Genomic DNA, 25,669 nt, shown 5'->3' with positions numbered 1-25,669 from the left:
GAGAAAAGGCACTCCTTTTGTACAGAGGATAGCTAATGCAGAAACTCCAAGCAAGTTCAAAATGCCTACACTTCCAAATTTTGACGGGTACGGAGACCCAGTATCTCATGTCAATAAATTTGAGATACAAATGGACATTCAGAAGGTGTTCGAAGACGCTCGGTGCAGGATCTTCCCTGCTACACTTTCTGAAGCCGCGCAGGAATGGTTTTTTAAGTTCCCTCCCGCAAGCATAGTTTCCTGGGAAATGTTCGTAAGGGAGTTTTACGGACAGTTCCATGCAGGTCGTGTGCATCTGACTGAAGCAAACCAGCTGGTTGAAATTCGCCAGCAGGATGGAGAATCAGTGAAGGACTACATCCAGCGCTTTATGCGAGCGGCGGCTGGAGCGAAAACGGTGGGGGACGAAAGCAAAATGATGGCCATAACCGCAGGAGTTAAACGCTGTTCTCCCCTCTGGAAAAGTCTCCGAAAGGAAGGAGTAAGAACTACCCAGGAATTTTTGGACCGGGCTGATCGCTACATCAAGCTCGAAGAAGCCATTGCCGACGATGGAAAGCCCTCAGGCAAGGATAAGAAGGCTTCCGAACCCGCCAAAGCCGCCAATGGGTCCAAACCTAATGGCAACGGCAAAGGCAACGACAACGGCAATGGCAAGAATGGTGGAAAACGGCCGTATAACGAGCCTTCCACCTCCGACAATAAACGAGCCAAGGGTAATCGTTATGAACCTCGGTTCACTAACTACACTGCCCTCGTTGAGTCTCGGGGAGAGGTTTATCAAGCCACAAGTTCTAGTGTGCCTTACAAAAAACCTGGCCCCATTCGAAAGGATATTTCAAAGAGAGACACTACCAAGTTCTGTCGTTATCATAACGACTACGGACATGACACCAATGAATGCAACCAGTTGAAAGACGAAATCGAGTTCCTTATTAGACAAGGACACTTGAGAAGATACGTACGGGCCTCGGGAAATTCCCAACGAGAAGCTCCGGGTAGCAACGAGCAGGCGCCCACGCGCCAACGCTCGCCACCCTTACAGCCTGCCCCTGTGACTGGCACACTCTTAACCATCTGTGGAGGCCCGCACCTCGCGGGAAATAGCAGAAAGGCCAGGGAACGATATGCTCGGACTCTGCGCCACGACCAGGACATCGAGATGATGACTGTGGAGGACCGTGCACCAAAAAAGTCTCGGGCAGAGGAAGGTGAAATAACCTTCTCTGGCAGCGATGCCCAACATGTCCGTTTCCCACATTCCGATCCGCTGGTCGTGGACATCCAGATGGCCAACATGATGGTGAAGAGAGTGCTGGTCGATACAGGAAGTTTGGTGAATATCCTGTATAAGTCTTCGCTGGAACGCATGAAATTGTCCGTTAAGGACCTGGAGCCCTGCAACCAAACAATATACGGCTTCTCTGGAGAGGGACTCGCCCCCGCCGAATCAATCAGACTGCCAGTGACGACAGGTACAGCGCCTGCTACCAGGACATTACTCGCTACTTTTGTAGTGGTCGATTGTCCTTCGGCGTACAATGCCGTCATTGGAAGGCCTATACTGGTTGATCTACGGGCCATCATCTCTATGTGGCACTTGGCCATGAAGTTCCCAACAGACGTGGGGGTAGGACGCGTGTTGGGGAACCAGAGGGAAGCCAGGGAGTGCTACAACGCCTCAATCACAAAGACGAAGAATGGAACGCCAAAGAGCACTACCTCAGATAGGTTGCAGATGGCAGTTCATACACAAGCCCAATCTGGTGATGGAGTCACCAAATAAGGCGTTGCCCAAAGTGAGGATAGAGACTTAGATCCTCGCTTTGGGTATTTTGAAGAAAATGTTGGACCCATCTAGGACCTGGAGGAGGTCCAACTCGACGAAGAAGACCCGACCAGAGTCGTAAAGGTTGGGAAAAACTTAGAGCCTACCACGAAGCACACACTGGTGGAATTTTTGCGAAAGAACCAGGAGGTTTTTGCCTGGTCGCATAAAGACATGGCTGGGATAGATCCTGCAGTTATCAGCCACGTCCTGAATATAGACAAGACCTTTCCACCCGTGCAACAAAAGAGAAGGTTGCTCGATAAAGATAGATCGAGAGCCTTAAAAGAAGAAGTTGAAAGACTAAAGGAGAATGGGTTCATCAGGGCGGCATTTTATCCATCATGGGTCTCCAATCCAGTGCTGGTTCCCAAGCCTAACAGCAAGTGGCGGACCTGCGTGGACTTTACAGACCTCAATAAAGCTTGCCCAAAAGACTGCTTCCCACTCCCAAGAATCGACCAGCTGGTCGATGCAACTGCAGGGCACGAGATCCTCTCGTTCATGGATGCGTATTCGGGCTATAACCAGATTAGCATGCATCCCCCCCATGAGGATCACACCAGCTTTCGGACTGATACGGGCTTATACTGTTACAAAGTAATGCCCTTCGGACTGAAAAACGCAGGTGCGACTTACCAACGGCTAGTCAACCACATGTTTAAGGAGCTGATCGGAGTAAACATGGAGGTATACGTGGATGACATGCTGGTAAAGTCTAAAAAAGCAGGAGGACATGTGAGGGATTTACAAGAGTGCTTTGATGTATTGAACAAATACCAAATGAAGTTAAATCCCCTTAAATGTTCCTTCGGAGTTGGATCAGGGAAGTTTTTGGGTTTTATTGTAAATTCAAGAGGAATCGAGGCCAACCCCGACAAGATAAAAGCCCTGATCGATATGAAGTCGCCAGAAAGGATCAAAGATGTACAAATTTTAACCGGGAGAATCGCAGCCCTGAGTAGATTTATTTCGAAATCAACAGACAAGTGCGTCCCTTTTTTCAATCTACTTAGGGGAAATAAGAAGTTTGAATGGACAGGAGACTGCGAGCAAGCATTCCAAGCCTTGAAAGCCCATATGGCACAACCTCCCATCTTATCAAAGCCAATCGAAGGAGAAACTTTGTTTATTTACCTGGCGATTACTGAAGTTGCTGCTAGCGCAGTACTAGTGCGAGAGGAAGAAGGCGTACAAAAAGCAGTCTACTATGTCAGCAAAAGACTGATCGCGGCAGAATTGAGATATCCACCAATCGAGAGGTTAGCATATTGTTTAATCCTGGCCTCTAGGAAGCTACACCCTTACTTCCAAGCCCATCCTATCACAGTTTTAACTGACCAGCCCCTACGGCAAGTCCTCCAAAAACCAGAGGCGACTGGGCGATTATTAAAATGGGCAGTTGAATTAGGGCAGTTCGACATAACTTATTCACCGCGAGTAGCAGTAAAGGGACAAGTCTTGGCCGATCTTATTGCAGAATTCACCGAACTCCCAAACAACGAACATTGCGAACAACCTAAAGCGCCTGAGCCTCAAGAAAAAGCTCCGTCGTGGAAGTTATTCACGGATGGATCATCCAACGAATCCCACGCTGGAGCGGGAGTGATATTGATAACGCCGAAAGGGCATCAATTTCACTGCGCCATCAGGTTCGACTTCACCGCGTCAAATAATGAAGCAGAATACGAAGCACTCCTCGCTGGGTTGAGAATGGCGAAAGATATGAGCATAAAGACGCTTGATATCTACAGTGATTCACAGCTGGTGGTGAATCAAATTCTAGGAGAATATCAAGCGCGAGGTTTAAAAATGGTGGCCTACTTAAATAAAACAAAAGACCTGCTAGCCCAGTTCATGAAATACACCCTCCAGCAAATTCCGCGAGATCAGAATTCAAACGTAGATGCCTTAGCCAAACTTGCGAGCGCGAAGGATGCTGACACTTTGAACATTGTGCCAGTAGAAAGACTGAGTAAGCCAAGCATACAAGCGGTCGAATCCAGTATGGAGATTCGAATGGAAGATACATGGATGGCACCTTATTTGGAGTATCTGACAAATGGTACGCTACCAACAGATAGAAACAAAGCCAGAACTCTACAAAGGCAAGCTGCTAGGTACATACTGGTCGATGGTGTTATGTACCGGAGAGGATATTCCTTTCCACTACTCAGATGCGTTACACCAGAAAAAGCTAAGGAACTCATGAAAGAGGTGCATGAAGGCTTCTGCGGGGATCACGCTGGGGGGTAGAGTTTGACAAAGAAGATTTTAAGGCAAGGCTACTTCTGGCCAACTATGAACGAGGATTCGATGGAGTTTGTACGAAGATGCGATAAATGTCAAAGGTTCTCCAAAATTCCACGAGCAGCTCCAAACGAATTAAAACAGATGCAAAGCCCGTGGCCTTTTGCAGTATGGGGGATAGATTTGATTGGATCCCTACCCACAGGGAAAGGCGGAGTAAAGTACGCAGTCGTAGCAGTCGATTACTTCACCAAATGGGCCGAAGCTGAACCGCTCGCTACCATCACGACCAAGAAATTCCTTGACTTTGTTATCAAGAACATTGTCTATCGATATGGTTTGCCTAGAAAGATAGTTTCAGACAACGGAACCCAATTTGACAGCGACTTATTCACCGATTTCTGTGAAATACATGGAGTCATTAAAAGCTTTTCTTCAGTTGCACACCCCCAAGCGAATGGGCAGGTCGAAGCCGTGAATAAAACTCTTAAAGACACCCTGAAGAAAAGGCTTGAGGAAGCTAAAGGAGCATGGCCAGAGCAGCTGCCTGAAGTCCTCTGGTCGTATAGAACGTCTCACCGAACAGCAACAGGACATACCCCATTTTCCTTAGCCTATGGATATGAGGCAATGTTGCCTATCGAATTAGATCCCCCCCTCACATTGACGCTTAACATACGATCAGGACCAGAACAGCCAACTGATGATGGAATCCCTAGACTCGATTGATGAGATACGGGAGAAGGCCCAACTCCGAGTTGCTGCGTACCAGCAAAAAGTCGCCCGGTACTTTAACTCCAAAGTTAAAGAAAGAAAATTCAACGTCGGTGACATGGTGCTACGACGAGTTTTCTTAAATACCTGCGACCCCACTGCTGGAGTACTCGGACCTAATTGGGAAGGACCTTATCAAATTGAAGAAGTCCTTCATCCGGGAACCTACAAACTTGCACGCTTAAACGGAGATCTCGTTCCACGTTATTGGAATGGAGAACACCTGCGCAAGTATTATCAGTGAACAGTCCTTTTTAAAGGACTGGCTTGTATTAATTTTTTCTTTTTACAAGTTTAGCAAAGAGGGTTAGCCACGCTGTATGGCTAATCGCTCGTATATGTAAGATTCTATTTCAGAATCACTCGTAAAGACATGTTTAGTCCATTTTTAATACGAGATTATAAGGGACTGTGCGCAGCCAGTCATTCTTGCCAACCTTTGTGAATTTATATTTACAAGTATTTGTTCAATACGTGTGTTGTTTTGCTATATTACAAGAATTATTTTTTCACCCGAACAGGAATGTTCGAACAGGTCATGGTCAAGGCAAGTGACCAAGGACCTAAAGCTCCTCGATCACTTGGGGGGCATATAAGGCACATTGATAGCAAAGCGTACCATGAAGTATGTAAACACATGAACAAAATGAGTGAAAGCATGCTAAGGTACTTAGAGTATTTTTCAAAATTTATATTTTGTTAAATCAAGCCAAAGTACTATGCTAAGCTCGGTCATACGGACAAATGTTATAATAAATGAAAATGTTATAGCATCATGAAGCAATATTTTACACCGCAAGCATCACTGCTTGGATGTAACTGTTCAGATAAAAGGAAAAGTTTGCTGCCCATGCAGCAAAGTTTAAAATAAAAGATATTGTCTTTACATCACGACCCATGGGTCGTGTAATCAAAAGAAAAAAAAATAGAAAAGCTCAAGAGGCGTTGGGAGCAAGAGGGTCTTTATCAGTATTCTGATTGGTCGCGTCCTCAACGACCCCTTCTTCTTCAGCACCAGCCAGGCTTGGAGAAGCAGGAATCCTTGCTCTTGCCTCCTCTTCAGCCAGTTGAGCAGTGCAGCGAGCCAGCTCAGCAGTCCTGACATCTTCTGAAAGATAGCTGAAGTCGGCACCCTGATTGTGTTTCCAGAAGTTATAAAAACACCGGAGCGTCGTCTTCTTATACCTTTCCAGATTCTTGGAGTTGTCAAGCTTCAGCTGCTCCACTTTGCCCTCAAGAGTAGCGATGGCATCGTCCTTGGACTTAAGTACCCCTTCCAATCTCTTGACTTCGCGAAACTGGGTTCGGCTGGCATCTTGATACTCCTCCCTCTGCTTTATTATAGCTGCCTTCATAGCTTCAACCTCTGATAGATTTGTCACCGCGGCATCCCTCTGCTGAGCCAGCGCCTCCAACTCCTTTGCATGCCTGGCCTCTGCAGCCAAAAGTTCCTCGGCTGCCTTCACCTGGTGCCTCTCGATAGCCTTTCTCCGAGCCTGTTCAATAGTGGCTTGGGTGCGGGTACGAGCAGCAATTGCAGACAGTAAAGCCTGAGGACAGAAGATAAAGTTAGAACCTATTACAAAGAATAAAAGACTAAGGCCTAAGAGATAAAGAGGCACTTACGCTGGCTATTTCGTTCAGAGTCCTGTCCAGGATTTGGTCGACTGCCATACTCTCTGCCTCGACCAATGCATTTTTGATGCGGTCGTTCTTCGCGATGTGCGCGAGGCGGTCTTTAGCTGCTCGTAAGGCATGGCTCGAGAGTTTGGCCCCAAGAGCTTCTTCCCGCTTGTCTTGTTCCCTGGTGGGTGCAGCCGGAGGGTTCGGCGGGGCAGGAGGAGTCTGCTTCTCAGCATGAGCCGGAGGATGAGTAGAAGTTTGCCCAGCTGGCACGTCCCTGGGAGGGTCTTCTGTTCGACTCTTCTTGGCCGGTCTCTGGCTTGTTTCACCGGCCTGTCTCCTTGACGACTTTCGCCGGAGCTGAGGAACTTCCTCTTCCTCCTCAGCATTGTATAGGTCGAAGACGTTGGGAGTGGCCATATCTGCATACAAGTAAAAACATACAAAGGGTAAGATAAAGGCAGATGAAAACTCTTTATTCAATGGAAAAGAAGGTCACAAAGTTAATACCCGAGCTACAACTACTGGTCGATATACTATTGACTCTATTAGTCACACACTCACTATCTGGCATGAAGAAGTCTGGCCCTAGATTTGGAGTATATGTAAAGTTTCCCTCCCCGTCAAACAAATGACAGGGAATTGGCAAGCTATTTAAAAGCAAAATAATTTTACCGTTCTCATCAGAGGATTCCCCCAAGTCCACAACTGGCTCTTTGGCCTTTTGTTTCCCCTTGCCTTGGGGAGCAGAAGGCCTTTCTGCGGAAGGATTGCCTGTGGGCTCCCTGATTGTAACCCCCGTCGGCCTCCTTCGAGGAGGGGACACAGGAGGTTGCTGCTCGGGAACCCCCTTGGCAGTGGCATCAGCTACCACGGACCCTCTTGTTTCATGGCGAGGAGCCAGGAGGTCAGACAGCCTCAAGTTTTCATCAGTAACCAGGGACTTGATGCTTTTTTCTGCGTCTGTCATCCTGGCCAATGTATTGGACCTCAACACCATGTCTTGTGTTGGGGTCGGACGTAGCCATGGGCCTGAAAGACAAAGTACAGTTTGAGAAAAATGAAAGGAGACTATTTGATTAAAAGTATCGACCAGTAAAAGACAGCACTTACCTCCTCGAGGGAAGGCCAGCTTGTTGCTGGTTATGTCTGGCGTAAGGAAGTACTCCTTATTGTACTGCCCCACGTTGGATATGTGCGTAGTGTCACTCAGGAACGTCCGGTTTGTCTCCTGGTGACAGAAGTAGAAGAAACCCGTCCCATATTGTTGCGGGTTGGATTTAAGGTCGAAAAGATAATTGACCTCATGGGGAGTAGGTTCTGACCATTTTTTAAGTTTGTACAGGATATAGAGTGCGGCCAGCATTCTATATCCGTTTGAGTAATTTGAAAGGGGGCGACGTCGAAATAATTAGCCACCCCCTGATAAAAAGGATGTAGAGGGAGGAAAGCCCCCGCCTCTATGTGATACCGAGACCAGGCGCTATATATACCTCCAGGGAGGTTAGCCCTTTGGTCTGCGGCAGGAATTTTAATGGAAACCCCTGTGAGAGGGTACTTCCTGAAATAGTTAGCAACCATCCGAAGGGTCACTACGCTGGTCGGGGAAATATACCACTCGACATCAGGCAGATTCTGATGGCGAGGGCGGGCTCTAATTTGGATATTAGGGTCAGGAACAGGATTGTTTCGACCGCTGGTCGAAGGAACCCTAGCCTGCGAATCAAGCTGGGCAGAAAGGTTTGGACTATCGTCAGATTCAGGTCTTTTCTTGCCTACAGATTTGGAACGGGCCATTTGAGGAGGAGAAGGACGAGGTCTGGAAGAGGATCGTGAGAAGGGAATCTCGTGGATTCGGTCGGCCGGTTGTTCTTCGCCTTTGAGCAGCTGGGCGAGAAGATCGTCGTCGATGGGCCGTTCACCTCCCCACAAATCTGGCATTAATGTCTGCAAACAAAAGAATGGGGAGGTGAGGATGAAGAATTTTTAAAGGCTTTTTAGAATAACGCTGGTCGAGTATAAAAGTGAAGCTTTTATACAACAGCATTCTAACAAAAAGCTAAATTTTTCCACACGAACAGTTTGAAAAACGGATCAAAGGGTGAAAGTAAAAAGTTTTTCGAAAAAGCTTTTTCAACTCCCCTTAGGGCAGGAAAAATCTATTTTCCAACTGGCCTAAAGATCGAAATTTTACTTCGATTTTACGTCCTAAAAGTGTGATCCCAACTATTAAACTAACTCGTAACCTTTTTTGCCTACAAGACATTCTACTCACAAACATCTCAAACCAGAAGCAGATGGACTCAAACAGTCAACACACAGAAGCATGCATTATAAAAATTTGAAGCTTAAGGATTCAAAAACTTACCAAGAAAATGTTCGTGGAGATTGAAAAAGAGCCTTCGGGAATCAAGAAACTCTCGGACTGAGTCTTGAAAATGCAGAAGAACGGTCTCCGGAGAAGATTAAAGCTCTGGTTTTAAGGGTTTCTTGAGAAGACAATGGCGTGCGTAAAAAGAAAAGGGGAAGTTTGGAGATGTTATATAAGTTTGTCTGCGGCATAAAAAAGGTGTAATCATCAGTTTCCCTTTTTCGAAATATGGGGAAGCGGAATGGCCATCGAATTATTACTGGGTAACCGAAAAGTCATGATTAGACAGGAGTAGGTTACTTTTTCCAAGAACACACGAAGGGTTCTGACACGTAAGGCGGGGTAACCGAAGAGTCGTTCGCTCAAAAGTTTATTCATTGCTCGTAATAAATAAACTTGGGGGGCAAATGTTATCCAAAAAATTGGCATTGATGACGTGGAAAGTAATCCCTAGACACGTGGCCGACACCTGGAGAAACTCTGCTAGTCTATCGACCAGAAGACGTTTTAGAAGAAGTAAGCAACCCAGTCATACTTGCGACCAGTCTGGTCGCAGGTTCCGCATGCAATGTAATATTATTGTAAAGATCTTTATAGATCCCGAATTTAACTCACACAATCTCCTGAATATTCGATTATTTAGGAGAGAATATCGGCAACTAAATCATGTAATCCCCCTTGAGCCTATAAATAGGAAAAGATAGCTCAAGGAAGGGACTTTTGGCTTTCGAATTACTTGATACTAGTATAATTCTATCTAAAATATTGTATTGTTCTCCAGAGGTTGGTGAAACTCATTGAACCCTAGTTCTTTGATCACTCCTTTGATTCTCACATCAATACAGCCTAAGTGGACGTAGGTCATTACCAGATCCTGGGGCCGAACCACTATAAAATATCGTGTCTTATTTACTTTTGTCATTACGTTCTTCTCAACGAATTCATTCACATCAAGCATATTCTGACTCCGTGTCAGTTGGCCAAATCTTGGGTCAACACATAGTAACTTCAGGATTAAGATCTATTTTCATATGATCATCAATTTATATATTTAATTAATACTTCGAAACGGTATTTAACTAAGTATTAATAAACAGATCTGGTCCAGTTCTATATATTCTCTAATATATAAAGCACCTCCACTAAAGTGTCCTACCACACTAGTGATCCGGATCTAGATTACATGTATTCATAATACTAGTGGACCGTACTTGCAGTAATTAATCTAAAGATTCCATAACTTTATTTTACTGCGAACTATTCAAGTTCATTTATCTCAAACACAATCCTCTCGTACCAATACGTGTTTGAGATCACATATATGAACTTTGGAATTTTCCAGATATTTACTTCATATTATCACTGAATAATATAGTTCATAAAATATATGCATAACAAATTCAATTCATTTATTTATTTCATAAAAACAATGTCTACTACATATGCTTTCAGGGCACATTTCCAACACGGGACACCCCCAGATTCTATAATGGCGTAAACTAGGTTCACGACCATTCCAGCGTTCTAAAGGTGTTTTGGGGATTGATTTTGACGACACGACATTGAGAATGTCATTCGAGGTTTCAATTGAATGTCCCCAGAACGAAGTTGGTAGAGTTGAGTAACTAAGCATGCATTTAACCATTTCCAATAAAGTTCTGTTTCGGCGTTCTGCTACACCATTTTGTTGCGGAGTACCTGGTGCAGTAAGTTGTGATAAAATCCCAAGTTCAGTTAAATGATCTTGGAACTGCATATCCAAATATTCTCCACCCCTATCAGATCACAAGATCTTTAACGTTTTACCTAATTGGTTATGAGCCATTGCTAGGAATTCCTGAAACTTTGAAAATGTTTCTGATTTCCTAAATGTTTCTGATTTCCTATGCATTAGGTAAAGACATGAGTATCTAAAGTAATCATCAATGAAAGTGACGAAATACTCAAAACCACCCTTGACTTGTACATTCAAAGGTCCACAAACATCTGAATGCACAAGACCAAGTGGTTCTTTGGCCCTATCACCCTTTGCAGAGAATAGACGCTTGGTCAGTTTGCCTTCTAGACAAGATTCATAGACAGGTAATTCACCTAAGGTGAGTTCCCTCAAAGGTCTGTCCTTTGTAAGTCTTTGAATCCTATCATAGCCAATGTGACCTAGTCTCAAGTGCCATAAATACATCATATTATTGTTATCGGTCTTTTGACATTTATTGGTCCTAGGTTTAGCTACTTTGAATAAATCATTATTAAGAGCGAGGGGTTCATTAGGTCGCAGAATATAAAGCCCGTTTTCCAAACATGCAATACACAATTGTGATCCATTGAAAGAAATAGATATATTAAAACTTGTGAAAGTTATGTTTTAAGTTATAACAAATCGTTCTAATTGCAATATGGAAACTGAAATTAAATTTTTACTCAAATCTGGAATAAAAAATGCATCTTTTAAAATTAAGTATTTATTTCTGAACTTCAGACGAGCTATTCCTCTAGCTTGGACCACAACGAATGCTCCGTTCCCAACTCTAAGCTTTAAGCCGCCTTCGTTCACTTCCTCCCACGATGCAAGAAGCTGTAAAGAGTTACAAACATGGTTGGTAGATCCAGAATCAATAATCCAAATGGATTTATCATTCTCTAAAACACATGTTTCTAAGATAAATGAACTATAATCATTACCTTTGTTTTTCGCTGCTAGAAACTTGGGGCAATCTCGTTTCCAATGCCCCTTATCTTTGCAGTGAAAACATTTATCTTTACTGTTATTCAAAAAACAGGCATGGATGACATGGCAGACGTTTAGTACACGTGGCTGACATCTGGCAGAAGTCTTGTTCGACCATCGACCAGAAAGATGTCTATGGCGCAACGCTCAATCTTTATATATGACCAGCTTGGTCGTATACTCGCTATATTTGGAGAAAATCTTATGCAGTTATAATCATATCCGAAATTATCTCCCATGATTTCCTGAGTATCCGATTATTTAGGAAAGAATATCTGTAACAAATTAATGTAATCTTCCTTGAGCCTATAAATAGAGAAAGATAGCTCAAGGAAGGGAATTTTGGCTTTCTAATTATCTGAGATTAGAGTTTTACGAGTGTATTAGAGCTATCATACTTGATATATTGTTTTGTTCTTCAGAGGTTGGTGAAACTCATTGAACCCTAGTTCCTTGATCACTCCTTTGAAATATTATATCAATAACAGCTCAAGTGGACGTAGGTTATTACCAGATTCTGGTGCCAAACCACTATAAATTCTTGTGTGCTTTATTGTTTTTGTCATCATTCTCATTTCAACATATCTGTCCACATCAAGCATTTTTGACTCCGTGTCAGTTGACCAAAATCAGGGTCAACATTTACCTTTCTTATTTTTCATGTTCTCCCCTTTAGGCGTCTGTGCACGTGGTTGTGCACTCGTCTTTGCAGCCTCTGTAGGCTTGGGGTTGTTTATTTTTCCACCTTTCCTCTTGTTTCCTGCTTTCGAAGACGAAGCTGGATGAGCTTCAACCTTAGCTAGATCATCAACAACATCAATAGTCTTACTTTCACCTCCTTTACTAGGTCCACCCATGACAGGTTCAATAATCTGAAGCTCGTTCATGAGCTGCGTCAGACCATAGTTGAGTTGAGCACGAACGTGCAGACACGGTGCCATCCGAGAATTTATGGTGCCATCACGAATGTGCAGAGATGGTGTTATCCAAGCATTTACGGTACCATCACGAGCATTGACGGTGCCATCACTAATGTGCGGACACAGTGCTCGTTCTGGGGATTCCTCAATCATGACGAACTCGGAGTTGTCACCAATCAACTCTATGTTGATATTATGCTTCCAATTAAGTAAGTTTTCTCCAGTGAGTTTCTCCATCGAAGGTTGAGAAAGGATGGGAGTAGACACAGACACTACTTAGCTTAAAACTACAAATTACCAATAAAATAGAAATCAATCACATTTGCTCAATAAAACTTCTATTCGCACAAATTTCAAGAAATAGCACAACATATACCAAAATATGTTAGGTATGAGAAAAAATACCAAAAACAATCATATCTCTATTTCTTTAGGTTTTTAACTAATTTATGATATCCTTGTCCCGATTGGCGAGAGTCAAAAATACCACTAGTTAAATAGAGTTGTAAACTCATTTAATAATGGACACCACTATTAACAACCTATTATTCGATCAAAATAAGAAAACAAAATCTCTTATTTTATGAGCTAGACCCACGGTTTCAATAATCATAGATTTAGTCCTAGTAGTCACCGTAGGGGTGAGTCTAATAGAATTTGACATATAATAATCTATCTTTCGAAATCTAACCTTGTCAAAATAGCTAATGAACACCTTCCGTAGGGGGACGAATCAAAGCGCCTCGAGGCCCCATTAAGCTATTGACTATATTAAACCAACAGTGGATATCGAATAAAAATCTTAAAATAAGCTCATTATTAAAATAAAAAATAGTATTTTTATTATTTATTTTTAGAAAATTAATGACTATAGTTTTCCAAAAAAAATAAATAGATTAAATTTTTAAAACCAAAGTCCTATAATTTCTTATTAATTCTAAGGTATCACATTGAAACAAATTCAATTAATTTAGAATTAATTTGTTGGTAATCAATATTTAGGTTTAACTAATATAATGAACATATACAATTAAGTCAAACTCAGGTAAATGGCCTTTAACAATTTGGCTTGTATGGAAGAGGGCTGGGTCCAGTATGTCGTTCCCACTACAAAGGCCCCCTGTCTTCCATACAAGGTCCAAAAGACAAGAATTTAAACATTCGTTTTATTAATTGCTATTAATTGATTAGGCCCACTATAGTCATGCAAAGCAAATGGGCATTCACAAGTAGAAACACCCACAAGAGATAAATTTAAACTTTACATTTTCTAATGGTCCCAAATAAAACTTATCATTTTATGAATATTTTATTTGGCAAAATACCATATATCTAACAAACATATGGGCCACTATATGCATCTAAGCCTAATTGCAAAAATGCCACATATAGTGCAAACAGACATGTTATAATTGAATGGGCTTAATCATGTTACTATATGAACAATTCTATGAATTTACGCAAAATACCACAATTTATTTCATTTGCAAAAATACCACAATTAATTATCTAGAATTTATCAAAAAATTCAAATTAATTAAATTTTTAAAACAAAAAAATAAGTCAATTTAAATGAAATTTATCAACAATTAACAATAGTTAATTTAAATTTCATTTATTAACAATCAACTTGGTTTTAGGTTAATTTGAAAAAAATATATTAATTTAATTTAAATAGGATTTATCAACAATTAACCAAAGTTGATTTAAATCCCATTTATTAAAAAAAACATATTTTATTAATTGGCTGAAAAAAAAATGATATTTTTCAAAATTTAACCAATTTTAAATTTTAAAATCAATATCTAAACTATTTTCCAAAAATATCTTGTGTTGTTACAACTATTAACTAATATTTTAACAATTTCAAAATATATATATAAATAGTTATAACAACCCTAAAATATCTCAAAATAGTTAAACAAATTCAAATATCCATAAAAATATCTAACTAACAATATTCAAATTTCAACTAATTTAAATATTAAAAACTATAGAATAAAAAAGATATTTATATTTTCAAATAAAAATTTAATAAAAAAAATCAAGAATTTAAATGAAAATATCTTAAATATCTGATATCATAATTCTAATATTTTAATATATTAAAATATTTAAAATTAAGTTGTTAGTCTATTTTTAAATTTGAATTTGAATGTTTGTAGAAAATATCTAATTATTTAAATCTCAACTAACCAAAATATCTTATTTTAAATACATAACAAATCTGATATTTTTTGTTTTGATTATAAATAATAAATATCCATAATTTTAATTTTTCTTTAATTTTAAAAAAATATTTTTTTTGGATGAATAGTACCTGTGGGTACTGTTCACTGTGCTGGTGGCTGGTGCCCGCGGGCGTGGTGCGGGTGCGCGCGCGGGTGGCGTGGGTGCGTGTGCGGGCGTGTCGCAGGGCGCGCGGGTGCGCGGGGGTGCGCGCACGCGCATGGCAGCCAAGCAAAAATTTTCGAAATTTTTTTTTTTGCAATTTTTCAAACCAAAACAATTTTCTAATTAATTTTTAACATGTTTTACACAAAATAAAACATATATAAGAATTAATAGCATAGAAAACACAACAAAATAACCTAAAAATTGCTAATAATCACATAAAATCAATATGCTTCATAAAAACATAAAAACTATCCAATTAGTCAAACATATCAAATAATCCAATTTTAAACATGTTTATGCATGAAAATAAAGATTACCAAAGGCTCTGAGGCCAGTTGTTAGATTAGCTTTTATAAGATCTTTATTTATTTTCATGTATATCTAATATTAAACAAATTAATACGAGATAGCCTAAAACATGTTTCTAAAATTGAATTCAAAGAGAAATAATAAATAGAATACTTACAGTATACACAGCGGAATGAAACAGTCCTTCCTTCAGTTTCTCTAACTCTTGTATCCTCTCTGTCACAGAGTATTATCAAGAAACTGAACCGATCTTCTATTTTCTTCACAATCTTCCAATGTATCCTTAAAACCACCTAGACTAGTGTGGGCAATTCTCAACACATGAGATAGATATAGAGAGAAGAAGAGAAAATAACAAAGAGGCTTAGAAAAGGACTTATGTTTAGAGAGAATCTAAAACTATGAGAAAACCAGTGATTAAACTTATATGTCGTCTCAGATCTTAACTTATGTCTTCTCTCTAAGCACTCATTTTATAGACTCAATTAGGTCATTTGATTTAATTAAAAAATCAATAAAATAATAGTCATTTTAAAGCCCTAGGTCGAAATTATCATGAGCTTTAGGCCCGTGAAATTTCCTATTTGATTATAAGCCCATTGGACTTAAAATATTATTTTCTATTGATTTAATTAATTAAATCATTTATCAAATTAATTATTTATAATTTGAACCTTGATTTAAACTTATTTATTAATTTAGATATCAATTTATCTTAATTAATAAATATGCTATAATTTCTCTTTTCTTCTCGAAATTACACAACTCTGTGAAACTATCCAAAATTGACCTGGTCAACTTTGATAATTCAAATTGATAATCAAATCAATTAATTTAGACTATCTAGATGATTTTATCCAAGGTACAATGGGGACCATGGGCCTATGAAATCAAGCTCCAATAAGTTGTCATAAATCTAACAAATAAATTTACTAACTTATTAATTCCTCGTGACTCCACTATAGACTCGGAATTGCACTCTTGAATTCATAGAATGCTCTATAACAAATATAGATACGCTATTAATTATCCATTGTTACAACCATAATTTTCACTCAATCCTCTATAGACGGTCTACAATGAGATAGGACTAAAATACTGTTTTACCCCTCATTCTATTTTATCCTTAAAACACTTAGTTCCTTGTAAATGATATTTCAGTAAACTAATTTAATTACTGAAATGAGATCTCTATCATTTAACACCTTGAACCAAACTAAAAGGAAACCATCGTTTCAATTCTTCATCAGAAGCTATAGATGTTCATATCTATGATTAACACTCCCACTCAATTATACTACCGAGTTCCCAAGATGTACGTATGGGCTAGTCCGTAGGGTAAGCTAGTAATGAACAAGTCAAAGAACTCAAATAATACAATCAGTTAGAATACTAACCACTCAGAATTGAGATTGAATTGACCTATGGTCAACTATATGATATGAGTAGAATAGATAATAACAGTATGTTTACTTATCTTATCAACTGTCAATATCGGTCCTGTCTGATGTAACAAATACATCTGATCTTATCTACTTTGCTAATGTTTTGGAAAGAACATAACACTGTAATGTGTAAGTAGATCATATCACAGATTGGCAAGTCAGTGTAAATCCTCTGCACTGACTAATCTTAGGACTAACTTATTTTGAACATATAATCATATTTATATTCCACTGTGATTACATCATTATAAATAAGATTAGCTATATGCTCGGGATTTAATAAAAGTTTATATTAAACAAATAATCATGAAAATAAAACATGTGAGCAAAGTGATTGACCAAGTCAAAAAAATGATTTCTATTCTTTTATTGATAATAAAATGATATTACAAAGAATTTGGGTTTTAATTAGGGCATAAAACCCCAACAATTTATGCATCCTCTCGAGCAACCTCATCCGCATCAAGTCGAGCTTGCCATTTGGCCACAAGCTCCTCCTAAAAAGAGCCTAAGAAGCTGGTATCAAGATCAGCATTGCTGGCCCAGATCCTGTACATGGCCAGGACAACTGCCTAGTCCTTCCTCTCCTTGAACTCTTCGAGAAAACGAGCCTTTTCGCCCTCCATTATCTCGAAGGTGGCCTTTTTCTCCTCCTCAAGCTTGGCATTGATCTTCTCAAGCTCCTCAAGCCTGGCATTCAGCTTCTCGAGTTCTGTTATCCTGGACTTCATCTGCTCGCCCTCAGCCTCCAACTTTGATTTTGCGGCCTTAAATTCATCTGCGAGCTTGAGCTAGAGATCCTTCGCCTCTTGAGCATAGGACATGCTCGAGTGGACCTCGTTGTTCAACTTGTAATTTAGCTGAGCAAATGCAATAAGAGACTAACACACAAACAAATCAACTTAGAACATACACTAAGCACAACTACAACAAATAATAAGGTGAGAGAGGTTACCGCAGCAGCAAGCTCGATACTCTTGTCATAAAGGGTGTTGCAGTCCCGAGCATTGACTAAAAACTGCCACTGGGGAGCCTCAAAATTACTGATGCTTTGGCCAACCCGAGACAGGACGTCCGAGCCCAGGGGGGCTCCATGGGCCCCGACAGCCTTATCGACAACATACTCATCAACGTGAGTAGAAATCGACAACAGACGCCCCTTCGTCGCCGATTTCTTAGGAGGTGGCCCGAGCGTTGGGAGGATCTTGATAGCAGGAGGCAGGGGAGAAACTTCTATTTTGGAAGGCAAGAGAGGAACATCGGTTGTGGAAGGATCAACCTGGAAAGTAGGATCTGCTACCGGGCTCGGAACAGCAGGAGCTGGGGGAGGAGTCTTGTCGGTCCTCTTAGGGACCTTAGCAGGCCGACTAGACCTCTGCGAGGCTCTCGGACGCTTACTTTGCTTGGCCCCCTCACCCCTGGCGAGCACGTTCTCGAGATCAGAGTCCATGGTACCTACGCAACCAAATCACCACATTATAAAAATTTCAAGACACAAAAAGTTAGCATAATGCATACAGATTAAGGAATCAAAGTCAAGTGACAAGGGACTTAACTAGAACTCTCCCCCGAGCTCGTGCTCGGCAACCAAGAGATTCTCTTATCTTCATAGGAGGCTGGGGGAGTCCCTTCCCTATATGTGGAAGTCAACCTCAAAAGGTCCCTATAATCGTTTGTCCCATATTGTACGACTACTCCATCCCAAACCTCGTTCAGACTATACATCATATCGTATTTCCCTAACCAGCTATCGAACCTATGGACCCTCTCATCTACCCAGGATCATACATAAAAGTGGTTCTTCTCATCTTCACACAAGATTAAGGTGCCGGGTTTATGATTAAGGAGGGAAGGAGACCATAAGGCCGAGCTGAGAATGACTTTACCTCTGTCACTCGGATTGATGCCTCATCATTAGCATCGCTCCCCGAACCCGGACTCCTGGGATGGTGAGCTGGGGATCGGGCCTTAGAGCTTCGCCTTAAGGAAAGGCTACCAGTTGGAAGAGGCACAAACTCCCACTTGGTGTACTTCTTGTAGGACCAGTCGTTTGTGGATTGATCATTCTCTAGGAGACCACAAGCTCGAAGCCTATCTTCGTGAAGAAGATAGAACAGAGAGCGCCTGCCATATGGAAGCTGGAGCAAAGCCTCTTTGTGCTCTTTCATTGTGTCCAAGGGAGTGGGATGGTGATAATTGGCTAGAGAATTGAATACATTATGAGTGATTCGAGCCTAAACAAAAGACGAGCACGAAAAGAAAGAAGATCGAATACTTACGGATTCATCTGAACGAATAATATCTGGAGGGAGCCAGACCATCTGTCCAAAAGAAAGCCAGCTTGAAATTGGGAGGATGGTTTGGCATGTCCTTGAAAATCTTCTTCTCCCTTGGATAGCTTGAGAGGTAATAAAATCTATCTCCTCCCCGATCTCGGGAGGGGTTGCTTTTCAAGCAAAAGAGATACAAAATCTTTTTTGATGAAGGTCCTTCCCACTTTAGCTCATGGTAAAGCGACCTCAGGGCTGACAAGACCCTGTATGAGTTGGTCTGGAGTTGGAAGGGCACGAGCCCAACGTAATCCAAAAATTCCTTAAAAAGGGACTTCAAGGGCAATAAGGCCCCTACCCTCATATGCTCATGGCTCCAAGCCGCGAGCTTTAGCTTACTGTTGGGATTGCCATCTCCCGGAGCACGGCAGCTACGCTTAGTGGAGGTCGGAGCTTGACACCTTAACAAGCTCGATAATCCAAGACTGTGAAGGGCCAAGATGTTAGAGATTTGCCCCAACGAAGAGACCGAGCTCCAATAATGCTTAGCTTCGAAAAATTCTCCCCTCGATGTGGGAATGGTGGTTGGCTGCGAGGTGGACGGTTGATTTGTTGGTTCCCCTATCAGTGAAAATTTGAGATCGCCCGGTTTGAATGCGACAGTCACTTTAAGAGTAGGGTCGAGAGGGGTTGGTCTAGGCTCGGTTTCTGGGTCTGGATAGATTGCGACCCTAAGTCTCTTCCTTTTTCTCTCTTCGACATCGTCGATCTGGCGTCGAAAGTGAGCTCGGGTGTCCTCTTGCTCACGCCTTAGTTCGTGCTCCCGAATCAAGCGCTGATTCCGAGTAAAAGGTGACTCTGGGCTCGGAGTTGCCAGTGAGTAAGGAATCGCGAGTTTTGACCCCCACCGCTTTTCCAAATTCTGCGACATCTAGCAAGAAAGAAAAATGGCGAGGGCCAGACGAACAAGAGATTAAGAAAAAGTGATATTTTTTGGAAACATGTAATTTGAAAACCCTAATCCTATACCCAATTTCTTGGTCTACATGATATGATAGTCAAAATCAAGATAACCCAGCTAAAGCCATATTTGCATCATTTATGCAAAATCTGGGTTTGGAAATTCATAACATCATAATAGCCTAAAAACTACACGATATTGACTAAAGCATTCTGATACTAAAAGCTAGTGATCAAATGCTCTTACAACAATAAACATGCATGGAAAAACAGAATGTATATGAACATAGAACAGATACTTACACAGTGTGGTTGGTGGTACACAGAAATCGATGACCGAAGGAGGGGTTGCAAGAACGATTTCATAGACTCGAACAGGCCAGTGTTGTTTTGTTTCCTTGGCTTGGAGAATATACAAAAGTAGAACGAGTTTTGAGTTCTGGTTTTTTGTTCTTCCCTTTTCTCTAAAAACTTGAAAGCGTAAAATTGAAATGAAGAAGACGATGGGCGTATTTATAGGCCACAAGAGAAGGTCAAACGACAAATTAAATATGGAACGTTGGACGAGATTGGTATTTGATTGAACGAATGGGTATTGGCGTGGCAATGGCGGCAAAAAGATGGTAGATGAGGAGATGTGGGCATGGTGCAAACATACTCAAGTACTCTGATCTTCCAATACCCGCCTGACGTGTGTCCACACTCGAGTGCAGTTGATGGTATGGTTTCCAAGAAGGGTAGTTCAAAAGTTTCCTTCTCATGGGATTCGAACTGATACTTTTGAGGGGGAAAAATGTCACACCCAGATTTCAAGATAAGAAGTTATAACCTCGAAAACTGGGCTCATCATGTGTGAGCTCGAAACATATGCGATTATCATATGATCCAACCATCGAACCTCTTTGAAGTAAACAACGACCTCGAGGATGTGTGGCCTCGAGTGTTCTCTGAGCTCGCAATGGCCATGGAATGGCACTTGTACATATTTTTCCATGATGCTTTTAGGCGAGATGGCTCAAGCTCAGGAAGTACAAGCTTGGGTGTAACAGCATCGTCAGAGTCCACTTGTTCCGAGTATAGCGCGAAGCTAGGTGACGAGTTCATGATTGACTCTTGGTCTTGGCAAGTTCAATGCCAATTGCTAACCTCGAAGATTTGATTAATCATTTGGGATAATTAGTTACGTGTGAACATATTTATTGTTGAGCAATCCCAATATTTAAGGGATATCATTTAATTTGTTATCTGATCCCAATCTTCATGGGACGTTTCCATGAATAAAGGAAATAATGCATTAAATAGCATTATCTTAATTGATTTACAGAATATTTTCCCAAAATATGTGGGAATGAATTCTGATAACTTCCTTTATAAATAGAGAGGGAAACACCATTAGTAAGGGACCGATTTCTGATTTCTGGAGAGAAAACTCTGGGCAACTCTTTTTTGAAAAGTTTCCAGAAAACTCCCAAGTCTTAATAACATAGACTCGTGGACTAGGCAGAGTTAACTGCTGAACCACGTAAAAATCCTCTAGTTTTCCTCTTTATTCATTTGTGTCAATATTTCATTGTTTAATTGCTCTACTATTTAAGTTGAAGAAAAACGGCGTCAACAACTAATTTTTAGTTAATTTGATTATTATTATAAATGAAAATATTTGATTATGATTTAATTTATTGTTATTTTGTAGGAATTAAAGTTGTATTTTGGCACTTTAAAATGAAGAGAAAATGAAACAATTAAATATGAAAAAGAGAAGAGAAATATGACATTTTTCTTTAAACATAGAGCCCAATCCGAAGCCCCAAGCCCAGGCCCAGCCTCCTCCTTCCTCTCTCCCAGCGCCAGGTGGCGTGCCCTCCTCACGCCACGCATCCCAGCCACCGAGCTGAGCCAAGCCGCCGCCGAGCCGAGCCGAGCCGAGCCGAGCCACGCAGCCGCCTGCCACCTTCTGACGCAGCCACCTGACGCACCTGACGCATCTGACGCAGCCGCCTGCCACCGCCTAACGCAGCCACTGCCACCGTCTGACGCGCCAGCAACTGTGTGTACGCGCCTCGATTTGCGTGCAACAACTCATCCTCCACCTACAAGCAAGAAAACAACATATTTATAATAACTATAATATTTTAGTTGCAACATTCTCAATACACGTGATTTGAATGTTGTTTTACTATTATATTATTTTTATTATTTATTTATCTTCAAAAGTTTTATTTTATTTAACTTTGTAAACCTCACTTAGTTTTTACTTTGCATTTCAGTCCTCCTTCCTCTCTATAAATAGAGACAATTATTCATAGTTGAGAATGTAATTTTTAGGTAGCAAAACTCTACCAAAATTTAGTCTCATTTCTCATATTTTCTCTCTATAATTTCATGAGAATGTCTAGCATAATAGGCTAACCTTCTTAGGAAGGTTAGGATGATGCTATATGTACTATGACTTTGTTTGGTATTTTTGATTCACCATGTGCTTAAAGTTTATATATTTGAGTGATTTATTTTCTTTCAGCTCTACTTCTTCATCTCTATTTCTTCATATTGTTATCTATATTTATGTTTACTAATAGTATATAGATTTTGTCAAGCATTTTCTATGTATTATTAAATTAGTGAAAATAATATAGATAATATCTTTATCATTTTCTCCATCTCATTCATATATATTTACTTTTGCTCAAATCTATATAGAATTAGTCATGCTCTTTTGATGTATTTTATAAATAGTTAAAGTAATATTTGTGTTAGGTTTTATGTCCAATCTTTTATTGCATTATTGCCAAAGGTATAATGTCATTTTTAGATTTCTCATAAGATTTATCTCATCTTTTCATGGTAAAGAATAATAATCACTTGAATACATTTTGTGTGAAACATATTTGTGCTTCAATGTTAAATTTTCCAATGAATAGTTGGGATGTGAACTACTCATTTGTGTAATTTTTATGAATCAAAGATCCAAATAAATAAGTATGTATATTGGTGACTCTTGATCCTTCTTATTTGTGACCTATTGTTACATCACACTTTAGTCTATACTACAACCATATTATTTATCACTTGTTCTATTTTCCTCATATTATTTATCTCTAAATTTTATTTATTGATTAACTTTAATTCCTTACCTCCTTGTGGAATCGACCGCCCGATCTATAATACAACCACCGCTTAGTGGTTGTCACGATTTGGGCGTTAAACAACTCTCGCTTCATGGACATGGTCATCATCCAGGTGTTCTCTTTTCCCTCCCTTTTTCATTGATTATTAATTTTGACATTGAGGACACTGTCTGATTTTTTGTTGGGGTGGTGAGCATTCATGTGAAAAATATTATTGTCGAGTTAAATTTTTAAGTCAAATTTCTTTCAAAATTATCCAAGCATTAGTACAACTTGTTGGTTTTAGTCATTTTTACTATGTTTAGCTCTTAAGAAGTGATTTTTAGAGTTCTTTTGTGTACTTTCCAAACATGTGATAAATTGGTTGTTAACACAAATAGTTGAGATAAATTCCAAGTTTAAAGTTTTTCATTTCTTTGTGAGTTGTGAGAGTTGAGAAAATTTTTTTTTGAACTTTTATTGATCATTTGAGTTTGTAAAGTCACATCTTTGGAATTTAAAACATGAAATTTACTAGAGGGATGTTTTTCATATAAGAATGAGTCTTTATATTAAAGTTTAAATTGGTGTTCTAGTTATTTTATTTGTAATTTTCTTTTATTTTTGTGTTGCCTCTTGTCAAAAAAAAAAAGAAGAAAAGAAATAAAAAAAAGGGAAAAGAATGATGAAAAAAAGAAGAAGAAAAAAGTGATGAAAAATGAAAAAAAAAAAGAACAAGAGCAACACTTTCCTTTATTATTTTGTAGTTGTTAAAAAAATCTTTCTAGTATTATTATTTTTTTGTGTTTGTGTAATTGTAAAAAATATATAATATATAATAATAATAATAAATAAAAAATATATATTATTATCAATAGTTTTTTTTCCTATTTATCATTTCTAGTTAGTTGTCATTTGAATTCCAATAAGTTGATATGCTTGTCTTGTAATCAATACTTGTTCAAATTGTTTGTCCTAAAAAGTTTATCTTTTCTCATTTGAGCGTAAACTGTTACATTTCCAACTCTAAGAGTGTGATCCTTCCCATAAAAATACTTTCAATACTCGTGAGGAATTTGGAGTTGAGACCTTTATACTTTTGAGATTTTTCGATACTATTTGTGTTAAGACTTGCGATAAAAAGAAAATGGTTTGGTGCACATACACAACTTTAGAATCGCAACTGAAGTAGCTTAGATATTAATTTCTGACTTCTTGCTGATACTTTGAAAATGCTCAGATGATTTTGCTTGGTTTGACTTGATTATTCAACTTGATAATTTTATTTTTCGCTTGAATTTCTAGGGACTAGCAATAAGCTAGTTGGGGGTTGTGATTAGTGGTGAAAAATACAAATTTATTGATTTTAATAGTTAAAATAAATTAAGTTTTAATTAATATTTTTTATGGAATTAATATGATTTAATTTATAAATGAAAATATTTGATTATGACTTAATTTATTGTTATTTTGTAGGAATTAAAGTTGTATTTTGGCACTTTGAAATGAAGAGCAAAGAAAACAATTAAATCTGGAAAAAAAATAGAAAATGGCATTTTTCTTGAAACAAAGGGGCCCAACCCGAAGGAGAAGCCCAGACCCATTTGGCCTAAGCCCAGCAAGCTACCACTACCCGCACACCAAGTGGCACCCCCTCTGCGCGCCAGCTGTCCGCGAGCTCCTCCAGCAGCCTTTGACCCGCGAGCGGCCTGACCCGTCGACCCGCCTCTGACCCGCGCCCAAAGAACCGACCCAATCCGAAGGCCCAGCTACTGCCCCTCTACTCTCCCAACCAGCCATGCCCACGTGGCACCTCTCCATTGGCCACTGCTGGGTCAATGGTCCAGCTGCCACCAGCCACCTTTAGCTCATATTTTGTGGGTGTTAGGCCTTGCACATTTCTATTTTGAGCTTCAAAGCTCATTCTTTTTGGTGTTTAAGAAAAAGATCAAATTGATCATTCACCAAAATAGCTAGGTTAATATTAATAATAAGATTTGATTTTTCAAAATCATATTTTATTATTAATATTTCAGATTTGTCGTGTAACCCCCATTTGTTGTTTAATTTATTTTTAGTCATTTTCTCTCCCTATAAATAGGGACTCTTTCTTTCACATGGATAGGTAATTTGGAGAGTAAAGAAAATATAAAAATATATATATATATACTCACTTTTTTCTCATATTTTCTTCTTAGAATTTTGTGAGAATCATGAGCATAATGGTCTAATCTTCTTAGGAATAAGGTTAGGGATGATTCCATATGCTAGTGATGTTATTTTGCTACTTTGATTTACTATGTTCCTAATATAATGTATTTAAGTTATTTATGTTCTTTCATCCTCATCTCTACTTTGTTATCTTTATTTACTTATGCTAATAATATATAGGATTAGTCATGCTCTTTCTATGTGCTTCTAATTAGTAAAAGTAATATTGATACATAATTTTATGTCTAATCTTCTATTGCATTATTGCACTTGGGTATTTTATCATTTTTAGATTTTTCATAAGATTAACATTGTGCTTTTAAAGTAAAGAACTTTATAACTCAAATTGACTTTTGTTAGAAAAGAATATGGACTTTAATGTTAGATTTTCAAAGTAAATGTTGGGATGTGAACTATTTACTTGTGTCTTTTTGTAAATCAAGTAATTAAGTAACTAAACAAGCATACAGATGATTCTT

Source organism: Humulus lupulus, chromosome 2, assembly GCF_963169125.1.
Source record: "Humulus lupulus chromosome 2, drHumLupu1.1, whole genome shotgun sequence".
Taxonomy (NCBI): Eukaryota; Viridiplantae; Streptophyta; class Magnoliopsida; order Rosales; family Cannabaceae; genus Humulus; species Humulus lupulus.
This window is presented reverse-complemented; position numbering follows the sequence as displayed.